Here is a 19,133-nt window from a genome sequence, read left to right on the forward strand (position 1 = left end):
CACCTCATCATCGTCAGTAAGTGATTCCGAACCTTCTGTCACCTTTAAAAAAAACATCTGCAGGTAAGACTGGTTATACATTCTTTTAATACAATATAATTAATCATTATATGTTTAATTATTAAAAATTTACTTAAAGACCATTGCAACATAATTTTTTTATATAAAATAATAATAATAATAATAATTATCTCACCTCATACATACTTTTAATACAATATAATTGTTTATATTTAACTTAATATAACAATTATATTTAATATATTATAATATAATTATAATGAGCTGACTTACATCCAATTGTCCTCTTTTTAGTCTTCCATGGGGAAATTTAACTGTGCTCTTCGGCTCTAAGTACAGTTTGTACTTGCGATTTGGCATTCTAAATTTAAAAAGGACATAAACATAATTATTAACAGGACTACTCAAGAATGGTATTGATGGTTCATACAAAGTAATTAATTAATGAAAGCTATACAGTCCTCACATAAACTTTATTTATCAGGTGAAATTAATATTTGTTTAAAATATCTTCTAAACCTTGTATGTTTAAACTGAACTACTTTGTTTACTAGTTAACAATAAGATAAATTGGATTAATAATATTGTTCTTGTTTTGTCATGTGGAAGTATTTGTGTAGATATTTTATAAATAGGACTGCATGGAACCCCTGCACTGTAACGTACAGTGTGACTGCAGTCGCTGTAACCAAGGCAACAGTATCAACAGTGACTTCCCGCCTAAAATCGTTAATTTCCGTTACCGTAAATTTCACGTTTATTCGGTTTTATAATATAACGTAATTATAATTTTTATAATTTGTAATAAGCCATGTTCGCCTACGTGAAGTACATACAAGATGGGTGTAAGGAAATCGTCCCCATAGCGATATTAAAGACTTTGTACCCGAAAACGGGAGACCTCAGCAAAACGTACTGGGTGCGCTGGCAGGATAAATATTTCAAGGGACAAATATTGCTCCTAAGAGTGAGTCATTATAATGTTAACTTCAGTAGTTCGTTAATAATGTGATAAAAGTACATTTAGAAAAACTCTATTATCGCCACTATTAACGTTAAATGTCATTGAAAGATGGTCAAGGCACTAACGTTAACTGTTGTCCGTGCTAACGTTAGCTAACGAACATAGTGTGTTAGTAAAGCAGCGAGCTGGGTTAACATTGAACATTGTTTTTAATGACAGAAGACATTGTATTACGTTACATGTAGTGTAAGGTACTTACATTAAGTGTTATTAACATTCCAGAGTCCAGAGAAGAGGTTGAAGAAGTGCTTGCGCAGGTAAGCGGGTTCGTGTTAAAACTCCTCAAGGACTCATCACCTCCACGGCCGCGCTCCGAGGAAGAGGAGGAAGCCAAAATCATAAATGTAACGTTGTTGGTGATATACATGTGAAATTTCAGCTATTGCCATCTTGTGGTACTTGAATGCAATGACAGACTACTTGTGTTAAAAATATTACATTGAAGGCTCAGATATGGAAGAAAAAAACATGTAATGCCATTCCATAATCTGTGTGTACTGCAATCTGTCTTCGACCACGTAAAGTTTTCAAATTATCACCATTATCAGCTAATAACATCAGACTCTAATCATGGTATTTATATCCTTTGTGCATCACTTTTAAAGTTACACATAATTCAAAATGGACAAAATGTTAAAATTGTCATATTATGATATTAAATATTTTTTATATTTCTTTCTACTTTCACTCATGCCATATTTTCACCAGCATTAGTTGTAATCATAATTGTGCCATAACATTCATAAATTTTCAGAATATGATACATTAAATGCTGCTTTATTTATAATTTTGATTCCTATATTAATAATAATAATAAATGTTATTATTTGCCATACACTTTATAAGCCTTTTGCCTTTGTTACAGTCTTACAGTCACTGCTTATATCCCCTCCTCATTACAATTCATTCATTCATTCATTCATTTTCCTTTTGGCTTAGTCTCTTTATATTAATCTGGGGTCGCCACAGCGGAATGAACCACCAACTTATCCAGCATATGTTTTATGCAGCGGATGCCCTTCCAGCCGCAACGCATCACTGGGAAACATCCTTACCACACTCATTCACTAGGACAATTTAGCCTACACCCAATTCACCTGTACCGCATGTCTTTGGACTGTGGGGTAAACCGGAGCACCCAGAGGAAAACCCACGCGGACGCGGGGAGAACATGCAAACTCCACACAGAAACGCCAACTGACCCCAGCTGAGGCTCGAACCAGCGACCTTCCTTGCTGTGAGTGGTGACAGCACTACCTTACTGCGTCACCAGTGTCGCCTCCTCCTTATTACAGTCTTGTATTAATTTCAAGGCATTCATATTTGGTGGTGCAATGGGTTGCACAATTGCCTCATAGCAGAAGGTTGCTGATTTGAGCCTCGCTGGGTCAGTTGGCATTTCTGTGTGGAGTTTGCATGTTCTCCCCGTGTTGGCGTGGGTTTCCTCCGGGTGCTCCAGTTTCCCCCCACAAGTCCCAAAAACATGTGGTAAAGGTGAATTGGGTAGGCTAGCATATTTGTGTGAATGAGTGTGTATGGATGTTTCCCAGTGATGGGTTGCAGCTGAAAGGGCATTCGTTGCATAAAACATATGTTGGCAGTTCATTCTGCTGTGGTGACTCCAAATTAATAAAGGGACTAAGCCGAAAAGAAAATCAATGAATGAATCAATTAAAAAATCATTAAGCTGTCATCAATGTGTTTCTAAGGGTAATTAAAATTGAATAATGTGATCTAAGTTTAAATTTTAACAAAGAAACAGATTTTTAAAACATTTTTGCAACCTTTAGCCTCCTCGTTACCAACAAAGGACATTTATGTAGAATGAGCCAATTATATTGTTTTAAAGACATTGTCTTTTTAATATAAACATTTTTGGATGTAGTCTTGCATTTCACTTGCTTTTACTAATTAATATTTTATCCATGTGTCTAGACAAATCAGAAAAAAGCTGCAGAAGAGGCCAAAAGTTTTTTCTTTACTAAAAGAGCAACAAAATAAAAGAAAACTGTCTTCCACTCTGCCCAACTCCAAACAAAAAAACAAAAGCTGATAACCTGTCCGACAAGGTTGATGGTGAGGATAAGGTGGACAATGATGATTATGATGATGATGGCGATGACGACGATGATGATGATGGTGGGGTTGTACCTGAAAAACTGTTTCAGGAGGCAAAACAAAAGCAACTATTATACAAAAAACAAGTCAACAAAATGTCTCTGCAACTGCAGGAAACTAAACAGAAGTAAGGGATTTTAATAGCTTTTAACGGAGATTATTTTAGGATTTTCTGTCAATGTTTTAGCTAGTCATAACATTCAGTATGTAATTTTGTTATAGGCTAGAGGAGCACATGAAACGAAGTGCAGAAGTTGAGGCGGAGAATAAACAAAACTACGTTCATTAAACATGCAACTGCAGCAACAGTTGCTAAAATTACTCAACTCTTCATCTGGTGAGCTTTTCATCGCCTTATTTTCGCTGACCTCTGAGAATGTCATTCAAAGAAAAATGCAATCTTTCATGTTTAACTACTATTTATTATTATTATTATTATTATTGATTTCAACTATTATTTAGCACAGAAAATCTTCTTACTGCCACAATTTTTAATTTTGTAATTTGTAGATTTTCTAACAGGTTCACAAATAATGACTAATTTTATTTTGTTAAAACTTTGCCTCATTATATGATGTCATAGACACATCTATTTAACTATGTAATTTATTGAAATGTGTGGAAACATTTCAGAACTTGCATTCTTTTGGATGACTGGAGCATCTACTGCCCATCCAATTTGTTATATCACATCTGTTTTCTTCTGCTTATGCAATTTACCATTTCAATTCACACAAACTCTACCTTCCAACAGGCCCAACTGAATTGGAATTGAATAATTCTCCCACTTTTACTAATTTTACTCAGCAGCCCTAAATCTGACTGACGATCAGCTTCACTGTTAACAACAGACCCAAGGGCATATACTGAAACACAATAATATTGCTATAAAAAGTTGCTGTAGAAAACCAATAATAATAAAATAAAATATCAGTAAAAATTATACTACAGGGCAGCCACGGGGGCACAGTGGGTGGCACAATCGCCTCACAGCAAGAAGGTCACTGGTTGTGCCCCAGCTGGGTCAGTTGGAATTTCTGTGTGGAGTTTGCATGTTTTTCCCATGTTGGCGTGGTTTCCTCCTGGTGCTCTGGTTTTCCCCACAATCCAAAAAAAAACAACAAGTTGTATAGATGAATTGGGTCAGCTAAATTGTTCGAAGCGTATGTGTGTGAATGAGTGTGTATGAAGTTTTCCCATTGATGGGTTGCAGCTGGAAGGGCAAATCCGTTGCGTAAAACATATGCTGAATAAGTTGGCTGGTCATCATCAGTGACGACCCCAGATTAATATCTACAGGTAGATCCAGGAGATGCTGAAGGGATTATTGTCATTTGTCTTTTTGTCTTTCTAATTTTCACAGATTCTAGACACCAAAATCAAAGGGGACCATAAATGTACAAAGTAAGTGCAACAAACACAGCCCAAAATCAGAAAAAGTTGGGACAGTATGGGACGCAAATAAAAAAAAATAAAAAACTGGTAACACTTTATAATAACTTACAACACTATAAATAATTTATTAAGCATTGGCATATAGTAAATTCATTATTTGTTAAGCATTAACTCCCACATTAATAAACGTTAGTAATTCAGTTTATTACGGCAGCTACACATGCTGTATTATGACTTATAAAACCACATCTATAATGTGCTTAAGGGTTGTATTTTTATTATTTGTGACTGGTTGATTTTTCATTACTAAATAAAGTATCACATTATTTACAAACTATTTGTATTTAAGAGTAGTTGGTTGATTTTTAAGATAATTCAGAATGAGTTAGTAAATGATTAATAAACTATTGAAATCAACATTTCTATATCTTATTATTCAGGCATATATTAATAGTTAATTTGTATGTTAATAAATGCTTTATTAACTCAACTTCATGCAGTTTTGTGACCTAATCTAAAGTGAGACTATTCATGCTTTATAAATCCCATTATAAATGACAATTAAGGGCTCTGTACATGAACAATAAATCTTTGCAACCTTATCTAAAAGTAAAATTACTGTAAAATTTAAACATTGCTGAATAACAGCAGTGTCAAAATACGACATAAAACTGGATAAAACAATATCAATATTATAATTTAAGATATAATAGGATGCAATTTTAAAACTGTACAGTAATTTTATTTTAGATAAAATTGCAAAGATTTATTTTTTATTTGATACAGTTTCGTTTGTGGATCTTCAAATAAATAAAATTGAACAAAGTTGTTTATTTTCTTTTTTCCTGTTTAGAATTAACTGAGCCTTTATAAATGTGCTTATAAGTCAAGAATACAAGCATTTGTAGCTGCAGTTGTAAACTGCTTACTAAACATCTATTAATGTAGAGTTCGTGCTTAACAGATAATGATTCACTATTGCTAATGCTTAATAAATGGTTCATAGTGTTGTAGTTATTATAAAGTGTTACCAGAATATTTTGTTTTCCTGTGTTTTACATCTACTGTCAATTTGTGATGGATTTCTTTTCTAATTTACACAGACCCTCAGCAACAAAAACCAAAGAGCACCTTACAAAGTATGTGCAACAAAATGTAACTCAAAGATATCTAAAATTATATGTATTTCAAGTATATTTACATAATTTTTATATAGTTGCAGGAGGCTGACTGTGAGCAGCCATTACTACCCCAGAAAAGAAGAGGAGGTACAAACATTTCACTCATCATCTTTGCACATGTATTAATATTAAAAATCCCCTACTGCACAGACTTTATGTGCATATGTACAATTATTATTTTTTGATTATATTAATTCTGTCAGATTCAATTGGTGAAACTTGGAGACAGTCCAAATCCGCAGTGACACCTGGACAGCAATTCAAAAAAACACCAGGGATTCTTTATTGTTGAAAGAATTGGCTGTGGCCTTCTGGGGCACAAAGACTCTGGGGGACAGAAGTCTCACAGGGAAAGAATGCCCCACCACAAAAACTACAAAAAGACCTTTAAACCCCACAGAAATTACACACACTGAAAGGTAGCAGAAGCCACAAGTTTTTTTGTAAAATGCCAAGTACTGAGATGTGTCCTTTATGTGTCTATAATAAATGTGTCTTGTTCTTGTAGGACAGTAACATCACTGCTTATCTGTACATTTCTGTTTAGCCTGCTTCAAGGAGTGGCTGGTGAAAGGGAATGTGGAGGGAGCCAGAGCTGCAGGCCAGATTTTTCAAAGGCTGGACGCTACATTACTGAAAAAAATCATGGACATTAAAAAACAACAAAAAAATGAACAGTTTAATTGATTTATGATGTAAATGTGTTACACTTATAATAACCCAACTATGAATCATTTATTAGGTATTATTAAGCATTAGCAAATAATGAATTCATAATTTGTTAAGCATTAACTCTATGTTAATGGATGTTAGTAAGCAGTTTATAATACAGCATGTATAATGTGCATAATGATTGTTTTTATTACTGTGGTATGATTTATTTTACATTACTAAATGACATATTGCATTATCTACAAACCAGTTACTTAAGAATAGTTGGTGTTTTTTTAAGATCAGGAATTAAAACATTTGTTTTTTTAATTTACATTTGCATATCTTATTACTTAGTCCATATAGTAATAGTTACTTTGTATGTTAATAAGTGTTTTATTAACTTTAGAAGGTCCACAAACTGGATGAAGTTGAGTTAATAAAGCAATTATTAACATACAAATTAGTTTATTATTCATATAATTATGCGTTTTGAATGATCTAAAAAAGCTATTTTTAAATAAACTTGTTTGTTAATAATGCAATACTGATTTAGTAATGAAAAATGGAATTATTAAGAAAGTAGGAAAACACAATCATTAGGCACACTATACATGTGGTTATAAGTCAAGAATATAGCATGTGGTAGCTGTATTTATAAACTGCTTACTAATGTCTATTAGGGTTGAGTTAATGCTTACAAATAATAAATTCACTATTGCTAATGCTTAATAATGGTCCATAGTGTGTAATATTGCCTTACCTATTATAAAGTGTTACCATGTGGGTTATTTTAATTTACTTGTTGAGATAGAGTTGTGTTGTTGTTTTGGTTAAAAAAAAAGTTATTGTGTTCATGTTTACCCATTATTTTTAGTAGTAATAAGATTAGTTTTACTATTAGTATTATTATTGTATTATTATTATTATTATTATTATTATTATTATGATATCATCATTATTAATTATAGAAATAAAAACATATAATGTTAATGAATGAAAGCTTGTGTTTTCATGATTTTCATCATGAACAGGCTACCATGCAAAAAATGTTAACTTACACAGATTTTAATGTTACCAGCACGAGATGCTAGTGACTAGGACCAGCATACCATGTTGTTCACAACAGCATCATCATCCCATGCTGGTCACTAGCATACCAGCTGCCAGCATCTCATGCTGGTGACCAATATCCCAGCATGGCATGCTGGTGCTGTGATGCTGGGTGTTATGCTGGTGACCAGCATGGGATGCTGGTGCTGGATGCTGGTGTTTTGCTGGGTGACCAGCATGGGATGCTGATGCTTGTATCCTGGCAACCAGCATAGCACAGCATCCAATGCTGGTCACCAGCTACCAGCACCAGCATCTCAAGCTGGTCACCAGCATACCAGCACCAGCATCCCATGCTGGTCAACCAGCATACCAGCACCAGCATCCCATGCTGGTCACCAGCATAACACCAGCATCACAGCACCAGCATCACATGCTGGTCACCAGCATACCAGCACCAGCATCCATGCTGGTCACCAGCATACCAGCACCAGCATCCCATGCTGGTCACCAGCATAACACCCAGCATCACAGCACCAGCATCACATGCTGGTCACCAGCATACCAGCACCAGCATCCATGCTGGTCACCAGCATAACACCAGCATCACAGCACCAGCATCAAATGCTGGTCACCAGCATACTAGCACCAGCATCCCATGCTGGTCACCAGCATCCCATGCTGGTCACCAGCATAACACCAGCATCCCATGCTGTCACCAGCATCACAGCACCAGCATCCCATGCTGGTCACCAGCATACCAGCACCAGCATCCCAGCACCAGCATCCCATGCTGGTCACCAGCATACCAGCACCAAACACAACATATGCTGGTCTTGCTGGTGACCAGCAATGCTGGTCTATGCTGGTCTTTTCAGCAGGGTTAGCTTTGAATTAGATGGGCTTTACCCACCTCGCAAAATTGACATAAAAAATTTATTGCAGACTTACTGCCTTTTTATTTTTAATTAAAATTGAATATGGTATAATATATCTTATTTATAATATATTACATATATCTTACGGTAAAACAAGCCAGATCTAATCAGTTAAGAAAAATTAATGCAGTTCCGTACTCCACACGATAGATGGCGGTATTGCACATTTGTCGAGTCGGTTCGGCTGAAATGGACCAACAAATCAAGAAGAAGCTGTTGTGGTTTGAAATTTGTAGCGCTAAGGATTGCGAGCGCGAGTGGCCTGCAAGGTAAGTGTAATCTGCTTTAATATCATGTTTTAGCAATGTTTTTTATTATATGTGCGAGTTTTAATATAGTATTACGCTAATATCAATGGACAGGCACCCTTTATTCCAAAAATCTTAGACAAACAAAAACGGTGTGAGGGACTGTTACAAACATTTTAAACACGCAAAATTAAACACTTATTAAGCAAAGTTCGGTGATTAAGAGCATTTATTGTGTACATTGCGAGTTGTCTTCATTAAATTGCCTCATGAAGTCAAATAAAAAAGTCCGTCATGAGATGAAACTTCTGCAGTTCTGACTTTTAAATCATGTTTGCTTGTGATTTCATAACAAGAGACTTTTAAACAAGTTAATTCAGTTTTTAGAGAATCAATTCAAGTTAATTTCTCATTTTAATTGATTTATATTTTATAAATAAACTTTACTATGTTATGGAGAATGTATTTTTTTTAGTAATATGAGTAACTGTATTTGACTTGGCCAGTAAAATCTAGTATAAAGTAAGCTGATAGTTATTATTATAATGTTTTTCTAATATTTGTAATTATTTGTTTTTCCTCCACAGATATTTGAGTGTGGCTGTGTAAAATGAGCAGTCTAGCAGGTATGAGTTGCTTAAACACTTTAGACTAAAACATTTACACTATGACCACATTTGCTGGTTTCCCTGTCCATATGCAGATTGCCCATGTCCATTCACAAGCTGGATGAAGCTTTTGAAACATCAAACACACAGAATGAATATTAAACTATATTTATGCATTATCCATATAACTGCTGTTGACATAAAGAAACATTGAATATAACAAATTGATACTAAAATAGTTAAATAAGTGAATAATTGAACTTAAATGTGTAAATAAGTAATAGCTTTAAGCTGTAAACCTGTGGATCATTATTTTTTATGTTAATAGATGTTTTTTTTTCTTCTAGTTTTAATACGTAACCAAGCGTGATTGTGTCCTGAAGACCTACCTCATTTGAAGAGTCTGTGCATCTACCTCAATGAAGACTTTTAAAGGAATATGTGGTAAGTGTGTCGACCCACCCTCCTTTCATAAATGTATTTGTAAAACTCACAGTCACAGGACTGAGTTTGCAACACATCTCAGTATTTTCTCTCCTTTTTCTGCAGGACTGAAAGTGGCTGAATCTCAATGCACACACAACAGTGGAGATCTTTATCGTTTGGGCTGAGGATGCTGGTCCTGGGGACAGACGTACAGATGTTGGTGTAGAAGTTTTGCAGAACCTGCTGAGTGTCACATATAGATTGGATGGACTTTTTGGGCTCATGTACACTTAAAGGGTTTTTTTTAACCAGAAATGAAAACGTTTAATTATTCGTGTTGTACCAAATATTGATTTGTCTTCGAAGTACAAATTAAGATACTTCAGGTGAAATCTGAGAGCTCTCTCATACTCTATAGACAGCAATGGTCCCAACTTGTTTAAAGTCCAGATAAAAACCTAAAACATCCTCAAAACAGACCACATGCTTTCAGTTATTCAATCTGAATATTTTTAAGCTACAAGAATAATTTTGAGTGCATATAAAGCAAAAATAACAGTCTTTGAGTTTCTTTATTCTGTTGAACAAGATATTTTGAGGAAAGCTGAATACCTGTAACCATTGGTGTATAACCTGTACTTCCATTGTATGTTTTTTACTGGTTTTCAGCTTTCTTTAAAATATCTTCTGTGTTCAACAGGAAAAAAAATAGTTTTTATCTTGTTTGTTTTGTCATAACTTTGACATTTTTATATATATTTATTTTGTATTGTTTAATGTTTTTAATATTGTTAATGTTGCTTTCATTTAATAAAAGCTTTGTTTAATTAGTTTGAATGGATTGCATTTTTGAGAACCTGTTGATCAAAAATGTTTATGTATATGTGTATTTTTGTTGTTTATTAAATGTATAAACATAATCATTCATTAGCTGAAATTTTGATGACTTGTTTATGCTTGGGCTGTACTTAGACGTCTATTAGATTTTCACTGACAGCCCAAATTTAGCCTAGACCAAAATTCACCGGCTTTTAGATGTATATATGTAGCCGTTGAAAAGGCGTCTAAATCACGTCTTGTCTAATCTCGGGCTATGGTTAGACGTCTATTAGATTTTCACTGACAGCCCAAATTTAGCCGTGATTTAGCCTAGACCAAATTTCACCATCTAATAGACGTATATATGTAGCCGTCTAAACTTGGGCTATGCTTAGACGTCAATTAGATTTTCACTGACAGCCCAAATTTAGCCGTGATTTAGCCTAGAGGTCTAGGCTATGTTTAGACGACTAATAGACGTCTTTTAGACCAAAAACTGCTTGCTGGGTTTAAACTGAAAGCGCCGGGTGTTGTACGAGGAACCAACGCCGACAGCACAGAACCCATCTTTGCTTTCACTATCGATTTCCCCATAAAGCGCACCTTACCGTTGACAAAACAGTTCAAATGGGAACATCTTTACTGTATGTCCGAGCATTGACAGAGCAGAGGGGCACTAAGGGGGCCAAACCAAATAGATCCATCCGCCCTTATACTACTAAGTGATTGAAAATGTACACTTTACATTTGAAAACTGTACCAAACAACTTAAAAACTGTGAATTGCCGAAAATAGAGTTCTTTGATAACAATTTCATGTTGTATGCACTCTACAATAACTAAATTAAACACAAACAATAAATAAACTAATCAAAAATACACTTTCAAACATAGCTAGAGCAGTAGCCTTTTCCTTTGCGAGAGCAAATATGCCGTCCGCTACGCCACTCAGCGAACCTGTAAAATAATTCACCATATAAAAATTATTTATTTTTGCAAAGCGCAAAGCGTAGGGCGCAAACGCATTAAGGGCGTGTCAGAATCCACTTTTGCTAATAAAGGGACGGAAAAATCCGCTTTGCGCCATGGCGCATGTTCTACAAAGGTTGATCTTATTTTCTTATTGAGTTATATGTCTGTTTTGAGAATAAACCAATCAGAGTCTCTTCTCCCATTCCCTTTAAGAGTCAGTTGCATCGCGCCGTAGCGCATTTGCTATTTACATGACGTAAAGTAAGCGTAAGTGGAAAAACTGAGCATTTCACTAGCAAGAAAACAGTTAAACAGAGCATCTACAGCGTGAGAATGAGAGATAAGCCTCCTCATTATTAACTTTCACTTTCGCTCTCGTGGATAGGGTAACCTTATATGCACAGTCATTAATTAGCCTATAAATATAAATTCATTTTGTTTGTTAAGCGCAAAGATTTGTTTCAACACTTTTTCTGAATTCAGTTCTAATTTCCAGCAAACGAATAAATAAACAATAATAACGAAGTGTGTTAAAAAACCTGAGTTATATCCTAATACACATGATGTGATATGGTCTAAAACCTGAAAGGTAGACAAATCTAATCTTGTTTTTAATACAACAAATATAAATATGCATATAATAAATAATACTGCTAAATAACATTATACAAAAGCAAATTGCCATTAATGAACTGAAAAGGCATGAAAGTATGGATTTTATAGGCTAGAAAATAATATATTTTGTAATATTTTAATCCTTTATATTTATATCCTATATATCCTATTATATCCTATATATATCCTTAATATTTGAATTCTTTTTCATATGTAAAGATATTTGCGTATTGCTACATCTTGTGTGTATTAAGCAGTGTGTAAGCGAGGCGCACAACTAACGCGCTCTGCGCTGGACAATAGACCAGCTTTGTTCTGGTCTATAGAACAGACTATTACAGTTTCTCAAAATAGCAACGCGCCAGCAATGCGCCTCAACACTCCTCCTTCTTTAGATCAGAATTCCTGTGGGCGCATATGAGCGCAAATGCATTTGCTATTTAAACAGCGTGGTGCAAAACGTCAAAACGACTCTTGCGCCAAGCTGAAACTAGTAAACAACAATTGTGTCAGGCCTTGCGCCACATTGCGGATGTATGATAGGTCCCTATTGTCCAGCGCAGAACGCTAGTTGTGCACCTCGCTTACACATTGCTTAATACATGTACAGCAATATGCAAATATCTTTACAAATGAAAAAGAATTAAAGGATTAAAATATTACAAAAAATATTTTCTAGCCTTCATAAATATAAAAACCAAACTTTCATGCCTTCATAATCTCGGGAGGCTTTTTCAGTTTATTCATAACAATTTGCTTTTGTATAATGTCATTATTATTAGCAGTATTATTTATTGTATGCATATTTATATTTGTTTTATTAAAAACAAGCTTAGATTTGCCCACCTGTCAGGTTTTAGACCATATGGGGCGCAGCATGTGTATTAGGATATAACTCAGTTTTTTAACACACTTCGTTATTATTGTTTATTTATTCGTTTGCTGGAAATTAGAACTGAATTCAGAAATAGTGTTGAAACAAATCTTTGCGCTTAATAAACGAAATTAATAATATAGGTTAATAGATGTCTGTGCATACAACACCTTTCCCTATCAACCAGAGTGAAAGCGAAATTAAACAATGAGGAGGCTCATCTCTCATTCTTGTGCTGTAGATGCTCTGTTTAACTGTTTTCTCTCTAGTAAAGCATTCAGTCTTTCCACATACAAAGTCCACCACGTAAATAGCAAATGCACCATGGCTCAGCGCAACTGGCTCTTAAAGAGAATGGGAGATGAGACTCTGATTGGTTTATTCTCAAAACACACCTATAACTCATTAAGCAAATAAGCTCAATCCTGTTAGACCATGAGCCAAGGCGCAAAGCGGATTTTTCCATCCTTAAAATAGCAAAAGTGTATTCTGACATGCCCTTAATGCCTTTGCACCCTGCGCTTTGCGCATGGATCGTCAAAAAGAGCCCTAAATGTTTGTAAACTTTTAAACTGTTTTTATTTGTGTGTGCAAATGATGCAAAAAAGCTTATTTAGACCAGTAGACATGAATAAATGTCACAGTGACAATGCAGTCAATACAGTGGGGCCGGCTTGCCTTGAATAGCCTATATCCGATGATTGCGCCTGATTAGCCCGCTCCATCTACCACACCCCAGTAATTTGAATCAGCATATAACGAAAACAATACCTTACAAATAAAAAGAAGCAGGTTTTAAGATCTTTAAGAATTAATTGCAACGCCAAAGTAGGACTGTCTTATTATTTTTTTATTTGTTGCTGTTATTATTGTAGGCATTATCTATTTTATTTCTATATATATTCATTCATTCATTCATTCACTTTCTTTTCGGCTTAGTCCCTTTATTAATCCGGGGTCGCCACAGCGGAATGAACCGCTGTGGCGTGAAATATATAGGCCTATATGGTGGTGAAATATGGTGAAATATATAGGTATATATATAGGCCTAGCCCATGGCAGGCTATGCGGAATATTTTAAAATACGTGGGTTTAGCCTAAATAAAATGGAATAGGATTGGTGGCTGTGCAATGAATAGTGTAAAGAAGAGCATCATCTACTCATATACTCATTTGAGAGCCTAACCTAAAAAATTTAAGGGCAATAAGCCTATACAATAAGGTGAGCCGCAATGCCTATTTCTCGCACATTCTTTCACTCAACACGTCTGTGCGTTGCGCTAATAACTTAACATTTGCTCTACTCGGTGCTGCCAACTGTTTGCATTTTATTTTATGGTTTGACTATTGCATGAAATAACAAAAAGGGGAAGTGCATTCACGCTCTATAGGCCTATGCTGAATTAAGTTATTTTTAATCTAATTCTGCTTAAATTGTAGAAAAATCTTTAAAACGACAGCATCGACTTTAATCAAGACTTTTCCATTCGGAGAATTACAGTTATTAATAGCTTAGTCCTTATAACAGCTAGCTAGGACGAATGCGCATTTATGCGCACTATGATCCTTGCATGATCAGAGCGAAGCGTTTTTATAACTATATATTTTATTTAAGCCATGAATATAAAAAAATAAATATTTAAAGTAATGGAACATGATATGTAAAAAAAAATCTAAACTGTCATAGGCTACATGCTATAAAGGCGCCTTTTCAGAGCTTTACAGCGCGTGCATCAAAGAACAGAATAGACAGAAGACACAATTTCAATAAAACTTTGCTTATTTACATTGTCTAAGTATAGGGATAGGCTATAAACAAATCTAACATAATCTCCATTCTCAAAGAGTTTCTGTGTCCTCGCATCCTTCACCAAGTTTTAATTACGAGGTAATCTGAATATTTTCAGTGCTACAAAAAGACTGTAAAGGCTGTCCTGGCTCATTCAAATTAAAGATTATTATTTAAGATCAAAGATTAGGATTGATTAAAGGTGAAACTGACCGGCGCAAAAGATGATTTTGTCATTTACAGTGAATGCAGTTACAGGCTTTAAAACTTTGAATATTTGACTTTAATATTTTATTATTATTATTTTATTTAACACACTAGTTTGTGTTTTGGCGCTGCATCGCAAAGCGGATCTTATTTTGAAGCATTTCACCTCAAATGTTATTCTTCCTGTTAATTTTATTGTGTTGTTAATATTTTTAATTATACCAAACACAATTAGTTCCAAAAAGATACATTGTTCAACAAAAATAGCCTAAAGACTATAAAATGTATATTATTGTTCACACAGGTCCTACACAACTGTGGATGGATGATTTGTTTCTCCGTGAAAAATAAGGATTTCACTTACTCAGTCTTTAATAAGTAAAACAGGCCAAAATGTTGTTTAGCTTGCGTCAAACTAGAAGGACAATTTACAAATAAAGGCTGTGGTTATTTTATACCGCGATGAGGGACAATAGCTAGGCCTATTACAGATTTAAGAAAATAACTTCATATTAACAAGAAAAAGTATACAACAACAGATCCTATCTGTAAGGAATGCCTTTAGATAATGTAAATAAGCATCAAATACAAAATAAGTTTTGTTTGCAAATTGTGTAATAGTCTGTTCTTTAGAGGTATGCGCTAACAGACTGGTGCCTTTATTTAGCCTGCAGACTATTTGATAGTTTATATTTTTATAGTTTATATAAAATATATAGTTTATATAAAATATAAAAAATATTATAGTTATATAAACGCTTCGCTCTGCTCATGCAAGCACCGTAATGCAATTGCACATTCGTTTTATTCTTCAGTAGAGAACTATGAATTTATTTTAATGGCAATGACTATACTAATTTACGTTTTTATTTAATTAAAAATAATTTATACATACGCAATGAATGTAAGCCTGCTAACTTTGTGTGCTTCAAATGATAGAATGTTAACTCAGTTTATGTAATTACATAATAATAATTAAAAGCCTGCGTGCAGGGCAATGCGTACATTATGAATTTGCCAAGAAATACTCCACTTTACCACTGTAAAATAATGCCCACCACTTACGCAATACTAGAACCTGGGCTGTATAAAGCCATAGAATGAAAATATATGTACACTCACATTAACATCAAAGTTGTGCTTTTGTAAAATAGAGAAAATATGCAAGATACGTACGGTTTCTGCATTCTTATGCAGCTTCCGTGAAATACAACGCGTCACAGCAATGAACTGAAAATAAACCATAGAAAACCTTGAAATGTATGCAGCGTTGGCAATCTTAATTTTTTTCAGCCTTCACTGACTCAGAATAATGATGCACTATTTAATTAACACATATTTAAAATGTTTTCTTTTCCCACAACACATTCATAATCATTACTAGGCGCAAGCTTTATGCGCGCACTTGAGCGCGGAATAGACGAATATATGCCACCGGCACACCCGTGGCTATGCCCCTGCAACAATAATAACAGCAACAACAACAAAATAATAACAAAAAATAATAATAAGATAGGCCTTCTTTGGCGTTGCAATATATGAATTATATAAATATATAATTAATTAAAATAGGAGAAAATTCAATAGAAACAAATGGTACCATAGCTCCATGCAGGGCCCAAAGGTTTCTTATTCTGGTCCTTACAACTATTAAAAAAACAAAAAAAAAACTAAAAAAAAAAAAAATTTGTATTATTAGCCTATTATTATTATTTAGGCCTACAGTAGTTCTGAAACGATCATGCAAACCAGGTGCTGCTTGGAAATGACTATCTTTGCTCAGCATCAGGTGCACAGCAGCAAGACGTTTGGCAGCAACTATGAGTTTATTTTAATGGCAAATGTCTAATAATACTACTAATTTATGTTTTTATTTATTTATACATACGCAGTGAATGTAAGCCTGATAACTGTGTGTGGTTCTAATGATAGAATCTAAACTTAGATTGTATATAATTAAATAATAATAATAAAAAGTGAAGGTGCAGAGCTTTTGTTTTGAGGGCGTCGTTACGAGCTCAGATTTGGTTGACCAATCAGCCAAAAGTTGGCGTTTCAGCACCGCCTACATGTGCATAATGAATTTTAAAGTCGTTTATCCGTTTTCCTACCCAAAACCAAAAAAACGAAAATCCAGCCAAAATCTCGTTTTCCGTTTTTTCTGAGCAAAAGAAAAACCCTAAAACGGCCGTTTTCTTTCTTTCCTTTATTCCATTTAAAGCTGGAAAATAAATGATGCACGCCCACGTTGTGTTTGTTTTTTTGATCAAACGAATAAACAAATAAGTGCACAGTTTTTTGACTCATTATTTCGTTTTGGTTTTGTGTTTGTTTTAATTTTATGTTTTAAGTTAATAAGCAAAATAACAGATGAGTTTTCGTTTTTTTATACCTACAGAATAAACAGAAAAACGAAATATGAACTTTTTCTGATTTTTCGTTTTCCAGAATAAAAGGAATAACCAAATGAACGGATGGTACACGGACCATTCAAATATTCAAGTTTAATTCAATATATTCAGACTTTCATTCAATATATTCAAGTTTCATTCAATATATTCAGACTTTCATTCAATATATTCAAGATTCATTTCATATATTCAGACTTTCATTCAATATATTCAGATATTCATTCAATATATTCAAGATTCATTCAATATATTCAGACTTTCATTCAATACATTCAAGATTCATTCAATATATTCAGACTTTCATTCAATATATTCAGACTTTCATTCAATATATTCAAGATTCATTCAATATATTCAGACTTTCAATTAATATATTCAAGTTTCAATCAATATATTCAGACTTTCATTCAATACATTCAAGATTCATTCAATATATTCAGACTTTCATTCAATATATTCAGACTTTCATTCAATATATTCAAGATTCATTCAATATATTCAGACTTTCATTCAATATATTCAAGTGTCATTCAATATATTCAGACTTTCATTCAATATATTCAAGTTATAATCAATATATTCAAGTTTCAATCAATATATTCAGACTTTCATTCAATATATTCAAGTTTCGTTCAATATATTCAAGTTTCAATCAATATATTCGGACTTTCATTCAATATATTCAAGTTTCATTCAATATATTCAGACTTTCATTCAATATATTCAGACTTACATTCAATATATTCAAGTTTCATTCAATATATTCAGACTTTCATTCAATATATTCAAGTTTCATTCAATATATTCAGACTTTCATTCAATATATTCAGACTTACATTCAATATATTCAAGTTTCATTCAATATATTCAGACTTTCATTCAATATATTCAAGTTTCATTCAATATATTCAGACTTTCATTCAATATATTCAGACTTTCATTCAATATATTCAAGTTTCATTCAATATATTCAGATTTTCATTCAATATATTCAAGTTTCATTCAATATATTCAAGTTTCATTCAATATATTCAAGTTTCATTCAATATATTCAGATTTTCATTCAATATATTCAAGTTTCATTCAATATATTCAAGTTTCATTCAATATATTCAGATTTTCATTCAATATATTCAAGTTTCATTCAATATATTCAGATTTTCATTCAATATATTCAAGTTTCATTCAATATATTCAAGTTTCATTCAATATATTCAGATTTTCATTCAATATATTCAAGTTTCATTCAATATATTCAAGTTTAATTCAATATATTCAAGTTTCATTCAATATATTCAGATTTTCATTCAATATATTCAAGTTTCATTCCATATACTCAAAATTTCCTGAATGGCATTCCATAATATATATATATATATATATATATATATATATATATATATATATATATATATATATATATATATATATATATATATATATATATATATATATATATATATATATATATATATATATATATATATATATATATATATATATTATACATACATTTTAAAATACATAAAACGTTATAAAATAAAGAATTGTTCACCGTAAATGAGAAATTATTTACTCACATTCGAGTAATTTCAAACCTCTTATTTCTGTCTGAGTGTTTAAACAAACTGATTGGACTATATTAAAACTATTTAGACAATACAATACATTACAATACATTTTTTTGGCAATGTGCGTTTTGAAACTTTGTAAACACTTGAGGCAAGTTTTCATGTTCTTTTGAATATTTTGACATCAATTAGGCTACACCTGTTGTCATTCCA

At 33.2% G+C, this 19,133-nt stretch overlaps 1 long non-coding RNA gene across 1 annotated transcript; it reads right to left on the reverse strand.

The window, feature by feature from the left end:
- LOC130245309 (uncharacterized) lies at positions 1 to 1,303 on the reverse strand. The gene is made up of 3 exons (XR_008839323.1): positions 1,245 to 1,303; positions 295 to 382; positions 1 to 42 (listed from the first exon to the last, which is right to left on the reverse strand). It is a non-coding gene; the product is annotated as an uncharacterized LOC130245309 (long non-coding RNA).
- Between the last annotated feature and the right edge of the window lie 17,830 nt (positions 1,304 to 19,133).

Source organism: Danio aesculapii, chromosome 18, assembly GCF_903798145.1.
Source record: "Danio aesculapii chromosome 18, fDanAes4.1, whole genome shotgun sequence".
NCBI classification, from domain to species: Eukaryota; Metazoa; Chordata; class Actinopteri; order Cypriniformes; family Danionidae; genus Danio; species Danio aesculapii.